The sequence below is a fragment of the Thermobia domestica genome, chromosome 1, assembly GCF_964235325.1.
Source record: "Thermobia domestica chromosome 1, izTheDome1.hap1.1, whole genome shotgun sequence".
NCBI lineage: Eukaryota > Metazoa > Arthropoda > Insecta > Zygentoma > Lepismatidae > Thermobia > Thermobia domestica.
The window spans coordinates 233,729,981-233,751,448 of record NC_137454.1 but is presented as its reverse complement, the minus strand read 5'-3'; the positions used below and the strand labels follow the sequence as shown (position 1 = coordinate 233,751,448).

The 21,468-nt window shown below is 33.4% G+C and overlaps 1 protein-coding gene across 4 annotated transcripts in view; it reads left to right on the top strand.

The window, feature by feature from the left end:
* LOC145694654 (tachykinin-like peptides receptor 99D) overlaps window positions 1-21,468 on the top strand; it is a 1,420,129-nt gene that overhangs the window by 388,499 nt on the left and 1,010,162 nt on the right. The gene's annotated exons all lie outside the window — the stretch shown is intronic.

Genomic DNA, 21,468 nt, shown 5'->3' with positions numbered 1-21,468 from the left:
AGTGAGTGGTTCAGGTTTCGATTCCTGGTGAGGACACTTGGTCGTAAAAGTAAAGCTTTTTCAGGCCAGCCATCATGAGTAAGGTTTTCCTCTTTTACATCAGAGGAATGCCATGATGGTACCTCACATAATGGTCCTAGGACACTTCCTTCCTTCCCCATTTTTTCTCCTCCTAACTCACCGGGCAGTGTGATAGCCGAGGGACGTCATCTTTTATATGTGACAGGGTAACATGGCCATAGATGCCGAAGCTCAGAAATCTAATTCCTAATCCTAATCCACATGGTGAAGGTTTCCTGTGGCAGAGCCGCCAGAAGTGTATAAAGTAGACACCAGTGTGAGTGTTTGGGGAGGGGTATGAGTAGTGAACAGGATGATTCTGGGAATACAGGGAACGTGCGAAAAAACATTTGAATACTCAGGAGGAACTGAACGATGAGACTTAAATATACATAAGCAGCAAACTGATCTCCTATCTGATTTCTGAAATTTCATTCGAAAACAAACCAAAATGGCATTGTACTGTGGTGGACAACATAACTATCTTAAATTTTACAGCAATAATGATGAGTGCATATATAGCACAGATGTTGTAGGAATGATTTCCTGAAATTCCTGAAATGAAAGCGTGGCGTACAAATTCTGACTCACGTTGGATATTTCAATAAAAACTGTCTTAGTAACAGAATTTGCCAAGTTACTTTAAACCAGTGGTTTCCAACTTTGTTTACCTGAAACCTCCCTTTGTGAATGTTTCATGCTTCACAAAGAACCCTCTGTCCTTAAAGATAGATGATCTGACTCCTTTTGTGATTTCACATGCAATATTATATTCTCGAAACTTTCATAATGATGATATAATAATTATTCTCGCCAATTTACATTTATTTTCAGCAAACCTTGTGCAGGTAATGCAGTTTTAACTTTTATCAGCTTTGTTCTTAACGGAAACACAGTTGTTAGTCAATAGTTATTTTGTATGATATCTGTACGTTATTTAATTTAACGTCTCTTTCGTACAACATTCGTAATGATTGTAAATACTGTAAAAAAATGTAGTTTACTTCTTTTCAGTAGGTTGAGCCCCCCTGGCTTGCCCTTCATACCCTCCATGTTGGAAACTACTGCTTTGAACACTAATATGCCCAGACATAATGTTATCATATAAATCTATCCTTATAACATCATTAAAATTCTTTGTTAGAGACAGTCTGAACAAGAAAATTCTGATCTACAAAAAGTACTTTCAAGAATCCGTTTGTAAATGTGACAATGCTAAGTTATACCGATTTTTCTTATAGATATGTTCATTTTATGGTCAAGTTTTATGATGCTTTTAAAAATCTATTTTTATCATTTCTACAAACATCAAATTGCTTTGTGATCCAAAGTAACTCAATTGTGTATGAAGAAGAAAACGATGGTATGTACGAGAATATGGTATGTAGCCAAAAAGGATGATTTCTCTTCAAAAGCCAAAGAATCCAATACGCTACGGAAGTGGTTTGAACAGAATGTGAGCTCATGTGAATAAAGCATGAAACGACATATCACAATTAGCATTTAGAAACACAATATTGGTTCTTCATAGACCTAGAATTAATACGCAACTAAAGTACTGCATAGTTTCTGTTCTCATCATAATAAATACTTTATTGTTTCATTTACTTTAGCAAAACATAAACTAATCATACGTATTACAACATTATATATAGCTATAAGTTACAAGGACAATGAAGTCAAATAATTCAGTATATTATATATATATATCGGGTGTCTTAAAGTGGTGCCCCACGGCCTACCGACCATCATTCTACAAGTCAAAGCAATATATATATATATATATATATATATATATATATATATATATAATTGTATGCATTGGGGTCCTCGTTTAGAGACACGAGTTGTACTATGTAGCAACATCGCAGGTAAAGAATCAAAGAATAGATCTACCAGTATATCAAATTATATCGATTCTTTCCAGTTAACAATTAAAGTCGATACACGTTGACACTAGCACCACTTATTAGCGTAACAATCGATCTAACCATTTGGTGGATTCGTAGAGCATGAACGTAATAATATTATTACATTTATGGATTGATAGATAGAATTATTATTTTATGAGAACAAGAACTGGAGTATAAATATTTGTTAGCTGGTAGCAGTAATGAATTTTGTTTCGCCTTCCTTTTAGATAGGTTAAGTTGATTTTGAGTTTAACGTCCGTTTCACCAGACAGGCAATATGAGACGGGACCTACTGATTAACGTGGAATCTGAGACACATGAGCTCCTGCCGGGAATCGAACCCGGGTCTTTTTCTAGATAAGAAGTGAGGTGACACCTTGAATAGAATCGTTCTTGTGACTAGAGTTGTAAGTTCAATCACTATTTGTAATTTGTGTTATTCGTTTAATGCTTTATCAACGTTAAATTTAATAATAACTTGTTGGCGAAATCACGTGCAAAATTGAAAGACCGAGTTAGTTGTGTAAATTCACAGACAGATCCAGGTAACGAATCCAGAGTTATGTGCGTATGTCTCTTGAAGAAAGAAATCAGTTTCGCTGCTCTGGCCATCCTCCCTCGTAGAGTATTCGATAACAAGGTAGTCTGAAGATCTTGTAGTCAACGGATTGATTCCCGCGCAATACCATTTTTAATTCTTGAGCACAAGTAGAAAATGGAAAAAACGAATCTCGAGACATGACGTCTAGAACTAACAAGTAAGACCGAATCAAATATATGGTTCATTACGTGATTTGTTTAAGAACAATAAAATGGAGAAAACTTGTTTTATCTTTGTTTAGGAATAGACTATAAATAAAAGAAGAAACTACACTTCTGTTCAGAATTTCTGTCGCATGTCTTTCAAAATTAAATAAATAGAAATAACTCTCTTTCTTATCATAGAAAATGTTAAATGACTTCTTAGAAATATGCAGAAAAGGAAACCACATATTTAAAAAAAATCTGTAAAATATTAAGAAATAAAGAATTTTAATTAATAAAAGACGTCTCCGGAACTCATCGCCAAATTCTAAGTTCCATTTTCGTAAGCGTGGCAAACGCGCGGCGAAATTTACAGAGTGAGGGAGGGAATTTTATGCTTTATTAAAAATACAACGTAAATCTTTCATAATGTTAGTTACTATACATATTGCACAGCTCTAATAATAATAGATATTAAACATTTTATACGTAAATAAACAAATAAAAGGAAATAATCCACAAAATATTCGAAGCAATCAGGTAGTTTGTAGTAGTGATTTTCTAATATGCGTTTACTAAGAGAACGAACCTCAACATATCTCCGTAGAGTAGGCGGTTAGCGCACGCTTCCTAAGTATTTTGTTTTTATCCACAATGATCAGTTCGAATCCCATTCCTTACGCTGATTTTTTTTTAAAGAAAAGCTTGATTCTGTCAATTTCTTAAACAGCAATGTTTTGTTCTAATAATGTTTCTTAGTATTATCGTCTTCATTCTAGTTTATTTGAATATTTCCAAATAATACAGAATTATGTTGTTTAAATAAAATATTATAATTATCAAGAATTTTATAAACTAACTCGGTCTTCAAATTTTACACGTGATTTCGCCAACAAGTTATTATTAAATTTAACATTCATAAAGCATTAAACGAATAACACAAATTACAAATAGTGATCGAACTTACAACTCTAGTCACAAGAACGATTCTATTCAAGGTGTCACCTCACCTTCTTATCTAGAAAAAGACCCGGGTTCGATTCCCGGCAGGAGCTCATGTGTTTCAGATTCCACGTTAATCAGTAGGTCCCGTCTTATATTGCCTGTCTGGTGAAACGGACTTAAACTCAAAATCAACTCAACCTATCTAAAAGAAGGGCGAAACAAAATTCATTATTGCTACCAGCTAACAAATATTTATACTCCAATTCCTGTTCTCATAAAATAATAATTCTATCTATCAATCCATAAATGTAATAATATTATTACGTTCATGTGTAAACCTAAAAGGAATCTGACGTAAATTATATATCCTCTGTTCCTATCAATAGCTTCGAGTATGTCTTTTCTTTCCTTCTTTTGTCATTCTAGTAATAATAATAGTAATAATAATATTGAATGGACACAATGTTTTCCTCAGGAACTTGCGAGTTTAAGGTCGACAGCGTAGAACTCTGACGACGATAACACACTGGACATTGTTTATAAAAAGACCGAAAAACATTATTCAATAACTTACTGTCTACGGTTTGAACTGCAAGAAATGATTATGTTTCTTCGCGACAATGTGAATACAAAAGTGAAATGTGTTTCTACACAATTTCCTTTTCTCGAATGACTAGATGTATTTTTTTTTAAAAAAAAAACTTTTATTGTTGTAAAGAAAATAAATAGTATGTCTTCGGGGGAATCGATCTGAGGACTCCGTGAACTTGAGCCCACGGTGTTACTGATTACACCATCAAGACCTGCTTGCAAGGAAAGCGCTACATTGAGTGATTTGTTGAAAGAGTCCAAGCATTTTACATCGAATTGTACTTTTTCCTTGTTTCATTTTTACTGCGTTCACTCTTTGTGTTTTTGTACAGTGCACGAAAAGGCAAATACATTTCTCGCTACTATGTCCAGGAATACTGTTTTAACTGATCAGCAAATAGGAAGCTACTGGCGAAATGATACGGATTAATGTGTAGTATCTTATTTTCATAGCAGCAAGGGGCAAGATACTATCCCGCGGAAAAGATTCATTTATTTGATTGACAGACAATACCATAGTGTTGAGTGCTATAAGCATGATATGATGCATTTTGAATAAATAGACATAAAATAAAAACTGATTGAAAATTTGACGTTTTCCAGAAGCTTTATGTTGAAACAGTGTCTAAATAAATATCATATTTAAGAATTTGCAGAGTTTCCAATAGAAGAAAAATCACAATGCCCTTACAACCAAATTCGATATCTCGAGTCATTTCGTAGAATGATAAAAATTTAGAAACTTGAGAGCACTGCTTAAAATTATGAAATTCCTAAAATTTGTTGTAAAGTTAAGTACCAAAATCTATTGTGAATTGTTGTAATGTTATAAAAACAAAGAAAATCAGTAATCGCTCTTAACAAGTCCCTCAAACATTCCATGCGTTACAGCCATTTATCCCATGTTTTTTTGGTAGCAGATACACTTTGAAAAATCGATCGATAACCTTAAGGGTTTTTTCTTGTGTATGTGTGTGTGGGTCTGTATACATACAAAAGAAGATTTATTCTAGGCTTTGACTGCTTGCGCCGTGGTTCATGAAGATTTTAAGTATTTTCACCAGTTATAGCTTTTTCCCTGCTGAGCAATGTTCAGGGTTTTGTGCTTTTGATTTTTTTATAACGTACTTTTGTATTGCGTTCACTTTCAACGATCGTAAAAAAGGAAGGAAGTTCTATGGATCTACGATTTAACTGCATCATTTCCTCCAGATTTAATGATGTTTCTCTCTTTTCCCGCTTGACCATAAGGTCTAAAGCATCAAAAGATGTTTTCATTATTAAAGACTTTTACTGCAACACATTTTTTGTTATTAATCACATATTCACATACTTTCAGTGTTTAAATAACAAAACATCCGATTTTATTTACTGTATACACTTTTTTTTTCAAGGGAAGCTTAATTTTCATTTTAAAATATTAAGTGTTTCGTTAGCGAAGATTTCCTGCCAAGGATTCGAAGAATCGCTAAACATACTACTTTTAATATGCTTGTTTACTGTTGAGTGGATCATTCAACCTAACAAACACTCAGTGTAAGTTATTGCCTACCAAATGAAAAATTAAAATGGGCTAAATCTTTGGCTTGGTTTCATCTTAGATTTCTCTTAATATACCTAAGTTTGTACTATTTCGCTGCAGATTGTACGTTGTTAACGTTTATGTGCTTATCTTTTAACCCTAGGAACACCAAGGTATTTTTGGGTTACATGGAGCACCAACGGGTGGCCCTCAGGCCCACATCGTAAAGGTCATTATTTCTCACGGAAAATAATTTATCTCGTCTGATATGAACTTTGGATATCTAAGACATAATATATTTTTATTCTCTATTATTTATTATTACTATTATTATTATTATTATTATTATTATTATTATTATTATTATTATTATTATTATTATTATTATTATGGTTGTAAATACAGTGTTGCCAACTATATGTGTATAATTGTTTGTTACTATTTTTTCTTTATGTCAGTAACTAGGATCTATTTATTTTATTTGTATGTGTAGGAAAACTATCAAACAGATCAATAGCAATGTTGAGTTGAGTTGATTTTAGTTTAGCGTCCCTTTCAGCAGCGAGGCTATATGAGACGTGGACCTACTGATTAACGTGGAATCCGAACCACATGAGCTCCCGCCGGGAATCGAACCCGGGTCTCCCACGCCAAAGGCGCGTACGCTAACCATTTAGCCATGGAGGAGCTCTAGATCAATAGCAACTTAGTACAGTGTAGTGTGTGTACAAAAGCGGCTTCTAAAGTATTTTGGTGGTGGTACAGTAAAGTGGGGTAGAATGGGGAAGAGTGGAATATACTACAGTATTACGATGAATTCAGGATTGATCTTTTATAATTCCATCCCGGTTATCCTTGGAATGGCGAAATTCTTTCAAATTTTGTTTCCTCGAAAAGACTTCCAGTGTGAGAGACGTTCATTGGACACTATAGGGGATGTTACCAGAGAAGCAGTGCTGCCAACTCAAAATAAGTCACAATTTTTCTAGTAGCACAACGTCAGGTTTTTGCAGCTATGGAATGAACATGTAAAACGTAAGGAAACAAGCTACGACTTGTCTGCCAGTTTTATTAAACTAACACCACTACAAAATCATGAAAATACAAGGGATTCATTGCAAGAAACATACCATTGCTTTCATTTGTTACATTTGCATTATCAAATAAAAATTCAAATCACTGTCTTTTGCATCAAAAGCTGACGAGGTTATTTCCACCTTGCTATATTCGAGGTCACTACCTTCTATGTCAGATTCATTTAAAAGTTCATTAACTTCTTTTTCAATTGAACTTTGGCGAAGATCACGATTTGCCATTGTACCACTGCTGGTGCAGATAAGCCACATACAATCACTGTCAGAGAATAACGAACTGACAATTTTCTTTGAAATATGTGTCTTTATTCAGTGTTGCAGGCTGCTGCTTGTAGATTCTAAGATTAAAAATACTTGATAACACCAGAGGTGCAGCAGCATAGTTCTTTCACATCACTATTGACACTGGATTTTCTCTTTTTCTTTCTTTATATATATATATATGTGTGTGTGTGTGTGTGTGTGTGTGCGAATATAATATAAAGTGCCATATTTAGGTGTTAGCAGGTTTCAAGGAATAAACTAATAGAAAATAGATTATTTGGGTGCCAAAAAATAATTTAAAAAAATGCATATACTAAAATTTAATAATGTGCAGTTGGCAACACTGCACCAGCATAATAGCTCAGAATGCTTCGGCTTGTTGTAATACCAAATTTGTTTCAAAGGAAAATTAAATAAATAGTCAAAACACTGGAATATAACAGCGTATGTGGTGAATAGCCCCTTAGTACTACCAAGGGGGGAGGGGCTTTGAGGCCCACAGAACTTTCTTTATTTATAAATACGAAGAACAGAACACTAAAAACTAAAGAAGTACGTTTTATGATGATTGGGGTCAAACTTGACAATATCAATTTCTTTCAGATTTTTTATGCAATTGGAAAAGTTTCGAAATGTAACAAAAATATTTTTTTGCCTCCGATGCCCCTCCCCCCAAGGGTGTTCCTAATACAAATATAATATAAGATTGTATCAATAGTATGAAGTTAGATCTGTCCACTCAGATGAATCTGTGGTAGCATCCCATTTATTTGTATCATCATTGTTGCTGTATCCTATTATATTTGGCAATTGACTGAACTTTTTCGTGTGGCTTAAAAAGTAAAAAGAAAAAGCTAATTACCTAGTTTCTCTTCTAGATTAAATATTATTTGTTTGAAGTGATTGACGCAAAACTATAACCACCACATATAAACCAGGACTCGTATGCTGAATTATTTTGTATTTCCTATAATATTATTTACTATTATTTTGTATTTTATGAAGGAGTCCCAAACCTTCCCAAGCAAAGCAAACACAAGGAAATACATATTTGAAATACACATAATGGTATGGAAAGTACCTGAAATATAAATACCGGTACATCTTCAAATGTCTATCTTTTTCATAGGTTTGTACTTCCTTCTTCTTCTACCGTACATTTACAATGCAGCTGTATGGCGCTCTATTAAACTTTCTCACGTAATGTGCAAATAGTTTTTGCTCCCTGCTCTTCCAGCAAATATTAAACCTAAATTCATATATGGAATAATAAAATGACACACCTAAAAATATGAACAATTTACCTCACGCTTAACATATATACCTAGGTAATACTCAAGGCAGTAATCTCTTTACGTTGATGAGAAATGGAATACTTAAATTGGTCCCGCAAATTGGAACCTTTCTTGGCAGGTGTTATTTCAGTTCTTTAAAAAATACGAAATTGGATCCCTACAAAAATATGAAATGCAAAATTTCTCCTCCTTGAATTAAAAACATTTTTTTTATTATTATTATTTCGAGGGCCCCTTGGCGTTATACTGAAGTCGGTCCCAGATCACACTTTTGCTTTACCACAGGAAGTATTTTGTTAAGATGATGGATCAAAAGAACATCTAAGATTATTTTCAATTCTTTTGAAAATGGTACCGGTATGTGGTTCCTTTCAGTGCTAATTAACTAACTCTATGGCCTGCGGAACAAAAAGGTTCAATGCCGTTTTCACAAAAGCTCTCCATTGACTTCTATCCTTAGCCAACTCGATCAAGTTTCTATTTTGTATTCTTATTTCTGCAAGGTTCATCTTTATATTGTCCTCCCATCTACACCTAGGTCTTCCTAATGGTCATTTTCCGATTCGTGTGCCAGTCAAGACTTTGAACATGTTCTTACTTTCTTCCGTTTTGGCTACATGATCTGCCTACATGAGCCTCCTACACTTGACGATCCTTACAATATTTGGTAAACGATATAAATTATGCAGTTCCTCATTATAAAGTTTCCTCCATTTCCTGTTCCCGTTCTTCTTTGGTCCAAATATTTGTCTCAGGATCGTTTTCTCAAATACTTTCAGTCTACGTTCTTCCCTCAGAGTAAGCGACCATGTTTCACAACTCTACAGAACCACCTCATGATTATCGTTTTATCTTCAAATTCCTCGACAGAATTCGCGACGACAAAAGATTTTGAACTGAATAAAAACACGAATCCCCTGCTTTTAGTCGACATTCAATTTCTTCTCCACTAGTTAGGTTAAGGGAACTATATCTGACACAATTTAAAGTCTTATGAAACAAATATAATTTCTGAGAACCCTAATAGGCTCAGATCACATTTTTGTTTCATTTTAGCGTTTTTTTATGTGGTGAACCTATTCCATGCTTCATTTACATATCCATATTCGTATTGTATCATATGGAGTACATACGATTTATCTTGAAGTGATGCCTCCTCGAATGACGGGACTTTCAATTGAGGCAGTTGCCCTCTGCCCCTTCCCCCACAAGTTGTATCACAGGGTTTCTTCACATCCAGTTTTGATAAACTTCTAGGTTTTATTATCGAAAATATGTAAGTGTGGTGTGCAAGGCTATTTGTAGAATGGAAAGAATGCTGCAACAATAGTCTTTAAGTAGGAGCAGGAATAGATACAGTTAATTCAAAACTTCGACTTAACAGAGAGGCTATAAACACTTTTCATTGTGTGTGTCGGGTTTATGGATATCTATGGAGAAAATAACACAATAGTCTAATACATTAAAGTAGATGTACCGATGGAAGCCTTATGGGTATATTAGTGTTGTAATTTATTATATTAGTAAATGAAAACTCCATAACGAAGTCTATTATTAATATACAAAATTACAACTTCAATACTCCCATAATAGAAAATTGTTATGGCCCATGTTAGTTCGAAGCTCTTAATTCATACTACCGTAGCTGTATTGATTCCTGCTCTGTCTTATGTATTATTTTGTGTGACACTTCATGGTACTGGATTATTATTATTATTATTATTATTATTATTATTATTATTATTATTATTATTATTATTATCAACCAATGAAATAAAATCAGGCAGACTCCATATCAGCATGGGAAAGGCAGAGACAAAGAAGATCGACCAATAAAATATAGGAATTGCAAATATTTTCTTTCTTTCTTTCTTTCTTTTACTGATCCATACAGAAAACATAAGGCGTATCTAGAAAGGAAGTTTCCCCCAGGGCAGTAAACACAAAGAAGGCACAATAATCTTCAAACATTTCTTACTCATAATGAAACTTTCAATTTAACACCCCACGTTTATGATCGATAGGCTAAGGAAGACGGATGATTAAGGTAGTTAAGTGATGATAGAAGAACATTAGTGAATGAGAATGTGGGAGGAAACGGGAGTACTGCGAGAAAATCCACGGACACGATTTTGTCCACAAGAAACTTACTTGGCCGGCGATGGAACCAGGAAATATATTGCCAAAGATACAGCACAAGTGACATTACTTTTCAACATATTTACCACTGGAATTCACACATTTGTCATACCGAGGGTTCCAACTATTGCATTCCGATGTCGTAAAAGTCCGCTGTGTAGGAATTGGAAAGAATATGAAGTCGTCCGCAAGTGATTATCACTATCCAAATGTTTAGAGGACAGGAATTTGTTGGATTGTGTGAAGACATGAAAATCGCTCGAAGCAAGATTCGGGATATACGGTGGGCGGTCAAACACATCGCAGTAGAACGATCGCAGAAGATCGGTTGTCTATGTTATAGAGTTGTTAAACCTTATATATAAGAAAAACACTTAGTTGATCAGCAGGCCATTGTGCTACAGCACGTTTACAGCTTTACTTATCACAACAACATTCACATAAGCAGTATTTTTCACTTGGTGGGAGGTGACAGTATCACGTATCACACTAACCATACCAATATGCATCTTCGTTGGTATGAGGCCTTTCATACGGAAGTACATGATCACAGCACGCGCTTCAATTTTCTCCATTGTCTTAATTCGAACGCACTTGTTTCCTGGATACATAGAGAACTGAACTGCTGTAGTATAAACGACATTGCCCTGTACCTTGACACTTTGGCACACATATTTATAAAGGTTTAGGGAACAACATATTACAAGTGTAATATTTTTGTTCAGCTTCTATATCAGGGACAATAGTTTTTGAACACACTTCCTATGCATTGTCTTCTGTGATCTTAAATTTTCTGTGAAGGAAATGGAACTTAGATAAAGATTGTCAATGTTTATCTATAGAAAGAGGAACATATATAGACATCATTAATTTTGACGTTAGACTAACTACTATATTATTCTATGTTATTTTCCTTTCTCCGATGTTATTTAATTTTGCTACTACCGTAGAGTAAGGGATAAGTAGAAGTATTCATTCATTACTCTATGCCATTATGTTCAACTGAATGAATAAATTAATTTTCTTTCATCGTGAAATTGAGTGTGCACAAATTTGGTGATAAATGGAAGCTGAAAGGAGAACTCTTTTGCGGTTAGAATTTCCGATTATAGTCCAGAAGTCCTGAATTAGCTTTCTGATTGAAGCTTGTGTGATTTGAATTTTATGTCCCTTTTTATTCCATAGTGTCATATTGCTTTGAAACGATAAGTGGCTCTTAAACTTTAAACATACATATATAATATATTTTTTAACAATAACTATTTCGGAAGTATTTTGGCTTTACAATGATCTATAATATAACGCAATAAGTATAAAATAGAATATTAAATGGTACGTAGTTGAACTGCAAAATTGGTAGCTTCGCTTTTGTTGAAAGATTGGATTCTTTAAATATTGGATCGATGCTTAAGTTCGAGCGGTTCGTATATTACATATTTTATTTTTATTCTGCTGTTCTGTTAACTCAAATAAAAATACAACATAGACATAACTTTAACATATTCTACAAGTGTAACAATACATTGCATATATTTTACTGTCATTCACATTAACTCACAATCACTCAGTGATATATTCACCTCCACTATCTATGACCTGCCAACGTTCAGGTAGCTGTTCAATGCCTCGACTGTAGAACTCTTTTTGGGTTTTGACTGGAAGAAATCTGTTAGCCGTTGGTCAAGATAAGCTTTTATGTGCTGTTCTGCTTCATTCCTATTCACTGCACAAATTGCGCTCGCAGCTTCTGCTGCAATGGATCCTTGGTTAAACTTGAAGAGTAAAATATGACGGAAATGATTATTTTTCTGAACTTGACATTCCATGTTAGTTTGTCTGAAATATATACAATAATACGTTCACAATCAAGAAGACCTGTGTTTCACAACAAACAAACCCAAAACTACGGTAAAACAACGGAATAACGCCGAATTATTCTATTCAGGTAGTTTGCTATACACCACATCATAGTAAAGAAGACTTGTATTAAACTATTCTACCCTTTCGTGGAAGCTGCAAATAAAACCTGTAAGTTAAGAAAATATCATTGTCAGACTGAAACCAAGCACAATTGCGCCTCCCATTATAGCTTCCGTATTACGTTATTACTTTCCTGTTCACAATTCTAACTCTTCCTGAGTCCAAAAGAAAACCGTACGAACTTATATATCGACCCAATAATTGTAGACTATGTTGATATACATGAATCAGACTTAATCAAATCTCCAATTAAACATTTATCTCATTCCGTTATCTCCAAATTCCAAACTAAATACTATTGTTATTACCAATGAACTCCAAATTGAAGGCCAGAATTAAAAGAATAAAGTCTAGTTTTGCTCTACAGTGGAAAAGGAAAGTCTTTCATCTCCTACTTTAATGTTATTTGGGCTGAAGAAAACTAATACCGATGATTAATGAAAAATGAATGAGAATTGGTGGAATGAGAACATTGGAAAAACTTGAGAAAACCCACGTATACGATGTTGTTTATTACGAACACACATCGGAGAAGGAAAGCGTAGAAGCAGAGAGGTAAGCGCTCGATCACTGAACCATCATTTCTCTAATCTTTCTCTGATTCTTGAGCCTAAGTTATAATAAAAATAACTCGTTGACGGGCACTGACTAGACGTTCTGTGCTTTGACCTCAATATAACAAATCACAGGGGATTCTTGGGGAAATAGCAGACATTTTGAAGGAGAAAAGAATAAAAACAACACACACGATGAGGTGCACAGATAGAGAGAGACCGCAAAATCATCAATTTCCTGTGGACAAAGCGATTGCAATCCGCCTCTTTGATCATAAGAGAACGTCTAACAGCTCTCAAAGAGTGACAGAGAGAGCGAAAAGAGAATTGAATGGCGTACACCAGTTTCCATGGCACGTGTTCACTGGCCGCCAATTGATCGGTCGATCGGTTCAAACATTGGTCGCTTGTCGCTTCATGTGCTGTTCACGCTTTCGAGTCTCATCAGCTGTCGACGTTCACTGGGAATCTACTACGAATAGAATAACATGACTAAGTATGTATATATATATATGTTAGCATTTTCAAATCAATTCCCATGCGATTGAACGCCAAATCAAATTCGTAGTTTTAATAGCTGTTAACTTAAGACTGACTTCTTTTTTGTTCTCATATTCAATTCAGGTAGTTTGCTACACATCACATCATAGTAAAGATGACTTGTATTAAGCTATTCTACTCTTTCGTGGAAGCTGCAAATAAAACCTGTAAGTTAAGAAAATATCATTGTCAGACTGAAACTAAGCATAATTGCGCCTTCCATTATAGCTTCTATATTACGTTATTACTTTCCTGTCCGCAATTCTAACTCTTCCTGAGTTCTTTCCTAAACGCCACCCGCAATAGATATGTTTACGGATTTTTATTTCGCCAGTGATCTGTTTAAAGAACATACAAAACTTACATATCATGACAGATTGCTAGATTACCCCCTAGATTTATACTGATGTCTTGATAGTGTGGATCTTGATAAGTACATAATAATAATAATTTGTTTAACCCTCAAAGGCAGTTACAAAGTACTAAAGTTGCAAAGCATCATCATCAAAGAACGTGCAACCGTAAAACTAGTATTAGTAAAATTTAAGTTACACTAAATATTCTTTTCTCTTTTGTTTATAACGTACAAGAATTTTCTCCAATTTATCAGTTAGCAACTGAAAACACTTTCAGTTATAAGTCTTAAATTCAGTCTGAAATATATCCAAGTCCATAGACTCCATTCTATTATTTACATTACATAATTTGTATAATGAAAATTCTATAAAATTATTATTTACTTAATTATATTACAGGTTTATATAAAAAGGACATGTCTACCTCCTAAGTTCGGAAGAGGAAGATAAAAAGAGAAAATCTGTTTAGTAAGAACATATCTTCTTTGTTATCAATTACCTTTTAGATATAATGCTTGCTGTATAAACCTTAGATTTTCACGTGACAAATGAAATATTTTTTAGAAATTCATCTTGAGAAACATGTGACTTGTTTTGGATATCATGCACTGAGAAAACTCCGTTCTCCAGACAGCGGTATATTGTGCAAATATACAGAATCATCTTGCTTACAGATGTTACATCATGCCGTTGCCGGATGTTTGGTATCTAACAGTCTTCCTTATAATACATACATATATGGATGTTACCTACTTCAGCTATATGTTATATACGTCAATTTGTATATGAAATCCTGACCGCCTCTATTGTTTCATACGGAAAGCATGTACAGATGGAACACATACAAAAATATTATATTAATATATAATATACAATTTTGTTTTTATCCCATAATGTTTCTCCTTGGAGGGGAAGTTTTGAAGTGCCTGGGTCGTTTCCTTTATTTGTAACACAAAATTTATGGTTGTGCCAAATTTCAAGTTTTCATGTTTACATAATGTACTCTATAGATTTGATTCATGGTTATAAATTACGTAACAATATAGGTGTTTGCCATTTTCCCCTCTAATTTTGAGTTTTGGATTTTTTTCTTTTTACTTGTGCCACATGATCTACATTTGTGCTAAATTTAAAGTTTTCATATTTACAGGAAGTATCCTATAGGTTTTGAATATTTTTCGTAAGTTAAATGACAATGTGTCGTTTCTGCATACTAAATCCATTATTTTTTAAGCCATGACTCACTAATACCGATACAACCGAAATGATGCAAAGTTGAGCTAAGATGAAATTAATTATTAAATGATTAACCTGTGGTTTTTTAAATGATTAACATTTTCATTTATACTTCAGTATCAGATTCATGTAGGTTTCATAATTACCGTACAGCATCAGTTTGTAGGTTCACAAAAGAATTGCTTTTTATCTAGTTTTCTCAAATTACAAATGAGCTTTTATACACACGCATATAATTTTGTTCAGCTTACTAACACCTATAGATTGCTATATATCCGTTCTGTGAGCTGCAAAGATGTAATTAGCTTAAAAGCTCTTTTTTTAACATTCTGAAATTAAAAACGTTATGCATTTTTTTAAATGTGTAAAATGAATAACTTACTTTCTCTAGAACTAATAGAAGTTGAGAAAATATGAGAAAAGGAAAACGAAAATCTTTCCTTATAATTCTATGGCCATTTCTTTTAGGTTCTATTAAAGCTGGCGAAGACAAGTTAATTAATGCGGAGTGAGACAGGTTCAGTTGTCGAAAACCTTGATGTTCACAACGGTCAGTCGAAGTGGTCCTTTTGTACAGATCCTTTTCCTTTTTGGCGAAGAAGTGTGCGCCATACACACAGAGAAAAAAAGAGAGAGAGACTACAAATCGCTACCCTTTCTCGCCATAAAAGTTTCATTGAGTTTCCCCGCGCAACATCAAGTGAAGTGGCTTTCGGCTTGATGGGCCTTTTGATGTGTTCCAGTCGGGCGTCCGAGTAGGTGGATGGATGCGAAGGAGTTGCCCAGTTTGACCTTCTTTCCATTATCATCAACGTTCTACACTTGAAAGCATGTCCTTTTAAACGGAGGTTTGGCCTTCTGCAATCCATGTTTTATATTACAAATTGCCAACTAGTAATTAGTGTGTAGTAACAACAACAAATATTAATAAGAAGGTCTTTAAATAGTTACAATTCGTACTTTATTGAGAAAACTAATTAGAGCATTCTTACTCATTAGTGTTGTGTAAACAGGAATGGTTAAGTGTAGCCTGGAGTGGCTCAAGTAATATACTTAAAGTAAAATTCAGTTTTGTAAAAGAAAATAAATAAGACTGTATAAAGTAATATATCTGTGGAATTGAAAGACGTAAAATGAATGATAAAATAATAAATGTATTGTTAAAATGGAAGGAATCAAATATTTCTCCCCACATCCACTGAAAATAAATCTAAACAACATTCTCAATTGTGAATTTCATATTTTGGAACCTTACTCTTACACTGTAATCTCACAATAAATAAAATTTAAAATGTATTAAACTTTTGTTTAAAAAATATCAAACTCATTATAAGGGTAATAAAACCAAAATTTTAATAGTTTATTTATTATGTGGTCTCTCTGCACATACGTAGATCTATCGTTTGCTTTGAAGCAGAAATGACAGCAATTTGTTGACCGACTAGAAACTAGGCAAACTAAACATATTTTCTATGTCTGCTAAATCTCACATAGACGCTTGTTATAAAAGATAGTATCATGTAATAGCATCTTTACTACAGAATTAATCCCTTGTGTTTTCTATCTTTACGTTGCATTAAGAAGATGAGTGTGTTTTTCTGTATTTGGACTTCGTACTAATCATAAAATTTTGTTCAATACTTACTCCTTCTTAAAAATAATAGTTTGAACTTTGTCTATAGTTTTATAAAACTATAGTAAGTTTAGAAACAATAGTTTTATTGTAGAGAAATGGTAGTAAAACACAATTCAGAGGACTTTGATTTGGTATCAAATAAATTTAGTAACTTTATTTCTGTAAATAATTATTATGATAAAACCTAATACTATAGTAACTCTTTAATTTCTGTACAGTGGTCTCACTTGTAGTAATGGCAATTGCGATACATCAATTTATAAAAAGAATACTAGTAATTCACTTATTCAACAATAAACTTCGATGTCAATCAATTAAGGAAACATTTACTGTTATATCTTCCATTTATTCTCATTACTTTCAGTTTTTTCATTCATTTTACATGTATTATATTATATTAGTCGTTTATTATTACGCACTATACAATATTATCATTTCTTTATGTTTAAACAAAATTAATTACAGTAGCAGGGGCTCACTCACAGGAGGGGGTTCACCTGGTCCTTACTCCTCAAAACTTCCTAACTCAACATACTTTTATACATTTTATCAATAAAACTATACTTGTTTAACAGTCTTGCGCTTCATCTATACTTTATACTTTATAAAAACAATGTACATCCATCGTTTTTTTCCTGAAAATATAGGTGGAAGTATTTTACTTATCGTCTTTTCGGGTGCACAATAATACCCGCACAATGCTGCATGCACGTAATGATTTGTAGTATTGGACGCCTCCTCCCTTAAAGCTTAGATCCTTCCAACAAAAATTTCTGGATGCACGTCCATACTTACCGTTGGTCAAGCAGTTAGCGCTAGCATTTTCGGTGCACGGCTTCTTTGGTTCGATTCCCGGTGGGAGAGTCTTTAAGAATTTGAACGTATTGCACTAGTTCAGAGTACATCTTAAACTGTAAGATCCACGTCTCACATAGCCTCAATAGTGAAACCTCAACCCAACCCATCCTAACCTTCTTACTGAAATTCAGTGATATTTGCAAAGAGAACTTAAGCTTAAGAATCTTAAATGATCTTCCGCTAGCTGGCGCCGAGTGCATTTTGGTAGATAAACATTGTGTTTTTTTCGGGGTTCTTCCGTTTCCTGCTTTTTTCCTCATTCCACTATTTCTTCATTGCCATCATCACCATCTCCTTTAGTCTGTGACCACAATTCTGGGACGTAAAACTGAAAAAAAAACTACACTTTTCATCATTTTGTTTTGCAATTAACTGAGTAATAGAAATAGTATTACCCACAAGCCGAAAAATATTTCGTCTCGTCTCAAAAATGGGACGAAAGTCAACACGAGAAGTACATTTTCAAACTCGAGATGAAACTATAAATACGACGATTTTCATCTTTTTTCGAGTTAAGACGAACAATTTCTCGAATCTGTTGATCAACTCTGGTTCGCCTAAGTTTCAGATTTCACAACTCTGGTTCGCCTAAGTTTCAGATTTCAAACACCGTTTTAGTATTACGTGATTTATAATCTAAAATTAGAAATTGATAAAGTGATTGTACGAACACAATAAAGAACGTTTATCAACATGTAAACGTAAACATATATAAATCATTAGATAATTTACTCCAATAATAAATATGGTTTAAATGTTACATACTCATACACCTCTCGTGAAGCGGAAGGGTTCTATTAGAATCCTAAGTTCTAGACGATATCAAGAAGGAAATCAGGGCGCATAAATTTTGTACATAAATTTATGAAACGATACGGGTCAAGAAAAGTTTTCCAATAATTGAGACGAGACGAGAGTTTTACAAAATGCACGAGATGAAACGAGAAAATCTTATTTTTAGACTCGTTTCTTGAGAAACGCTAAATAGAAACAATGATCATTCTTTTTTTAAATGGGCCACTTACTATTGAGTCAATCCATGCTAAGTAATCGAGAAAAAAGAACGTTTTCCTTTCGACCTTTTTAAAAAAATCTGTTTTGTTCAGAAATGTTTGAGTTTATATTAAGAGTACTTCAAAACCACAATTATTTCGTCCAACATCCTATGGTGACGCAGCGGCTGGCGCCATTTTGCGTTTTCTCGATTTCAGACTTTTGCAATGTTTTTAATATCTCAGCATGTGTTTGTCCTACTAAACTGAAAATTGCTGCGAGTTTCCAATTTGTGCAGAGCTAAAACTCCGTTTTTTTAAAACAAGAGCTTCATTCCCATCCAATGGATGGGCGGGCCGTAGAAGGCAAAACCTTCTCTGTGGCCAGAGATATTTTCAACTTTTTTGAATTATGTGACATGCAGAATGATTTCAGGCTATATAATAATGTGGATTGAAGTAGGGAACTAAGCTCCGTATACTCGACGTACTAACACTGCAGAAAAAACATTTACCTTCAGTGAGTCACATTCAACATGAAGTATAACATGCGGATGTTCATTTCCCCAAATCCTAACAATAAACTTCCGTTTAACTGGACGCTATACTGTCACAACATTGGTTGTTTTGGCTACGTACCAGCTTCTTTGCTACGGGGTAAACTTCATTTTCGGCATCACTGCCCTCTAGCTGCCTAAGTCTGAATTAGCAATTCTGGAAAGAAAGATATGAAAATATTTTAAGTTAACTGAGCTTCCAACACAATCTCTTTAAAATATACTTATAACTACTAAATATATGACATCTTGAAAGCAGGGACTGTTTTGTGCTCAACCTATATTCTTGGTCGATAAACGACTCGATAAAACCGAAGTAATTATACAAAGTACTATCACTCTGTGCATCAGCTTTATGGTGAATTGGAAAACTCTCAAATACTTGCCAATACAAATTTGTCTAGCAAAAAGGACAAACAAGTAGAAGTGATAGTGTATGCTTACCAATGAAGAGAAATCAAAGTGTAATACTTTGTTCTATTCTTGGAATGAACAAAGATAAATAAATATTGTACCTATTTGTTTTCAAAATTCCTCAATGATTATTTCAAACATGAAATTAGTAATTTACATTTTGTAACGGTTAGATCTAGGTATTACTGTTAACTCTATAGTGTTCTTTTCAATATAATTAATTTATAGTTCACTGTAAACAGTTATTAATAAAAACACATTAAAAGTTAGCTCAAACTACTTAAAAACAAATGAAGTTTTCAAGAGGAGAGAATATTTTTCTTTTGAATTATAATAGAGGGTTACGTATTCTAGCTATAAACTTGTGGATGCGTGTTCATCTAACATTTACAATTGCAAAAATTGATGTATCACTAACAAACAATGTTCGACAAAAAAAGAATGTAACATAATATATCAAAGTGGTGCTCCATATATTTTCCAGCGATAAGCATCACGATAAAACAAAAAACAGCATACATGAATGCATGCCGTATTTTTTTTCACGCTGAGATATAATTGGTTTGTTTTGTCAATACACCATTACAATCAACATTTTCATCATAATGCAAGTTCAGTGTGACATATGGCGATTGTGTATCTATTGATTAGCTTGCATTAAATAATGTCCTCACAAATATTTAGAACATTGTTTTTTCTTTTCAAAGGGGTTTTTGTTGTGTTGTGTTTTATGAGATAGTAAATATGTTCATCTAGTATTTTAATTTTAACAATATTGTGAATTTACCTTAGTATATTGATGCAGAGACCTCACTTTGTTTATTTCAAAGGAAATTTCCCATCATTCATAGAAATAATAGGTAATTTAAATAGAAGATTAACTACATGCATAAATCCCTGGAAAGTATTACAACAGCCTATTTTTAACAGAAAATATTCGTTGGTTGTTAGTTAGTTTCTGAAAGATTATTATTAGTATATTTTGCTTCAATGATGTTGATCAAAAATATTTTCTTAATAGTAATAATTAAATGTACAAAATAACATTATTAATTTCTGTTTTTATAAAGCCATTTCCTATTGTATTTCGTATGAAGTGTGCATTGTATGAGAGAAACTACAATATGATTAGCGTTCAATGGAAAAATATGTCCAAAGATGAGATATTTTCGACAGATCTCGTAGTCTTGAATAAAATTATATCGGTGCGTAAAAATTCTCATTCGCGCTTTTAGATAAAATTGAGAAGTAAATATTTTGTATAAATCTAAAACTTTTTGCTATACAACGACCACGCCGCCAATATACTTTGATGCTAAAGTATATTCTTACAAAGGTTTTCATTATGATGCTATCATACGATGACAGAATACAATTTGGTTAATCAGATATAGTCGAAATTATAGGTAACGCTTGAATTTAAATTCTTGTTTCGATTATAATACTACGCAGGCGAGATAAGACATAATATCAACTGATGGGTCACATTTGAGTTGAACAAATTGAGATATTTAAGGATGATTTCTGATATGTGGATTTCGAGTAATTCAATAAGAAACAAATCTTGTTACATTAAAAAATATGCCGTTTGTTGACAATTATCTATCTATCTATCTAATATATATAGATACAGATATATAGATATATACACCACTGAAAGTAACTATGTTTGTGACTTTATAGCTCTTGCACCACCTGACTGATCTCGATCAAATTTTCAACATAGAGACATAGATGAGGCTCAAGCCTGGGATGAGTTTTGTCATTTTACTTTAACG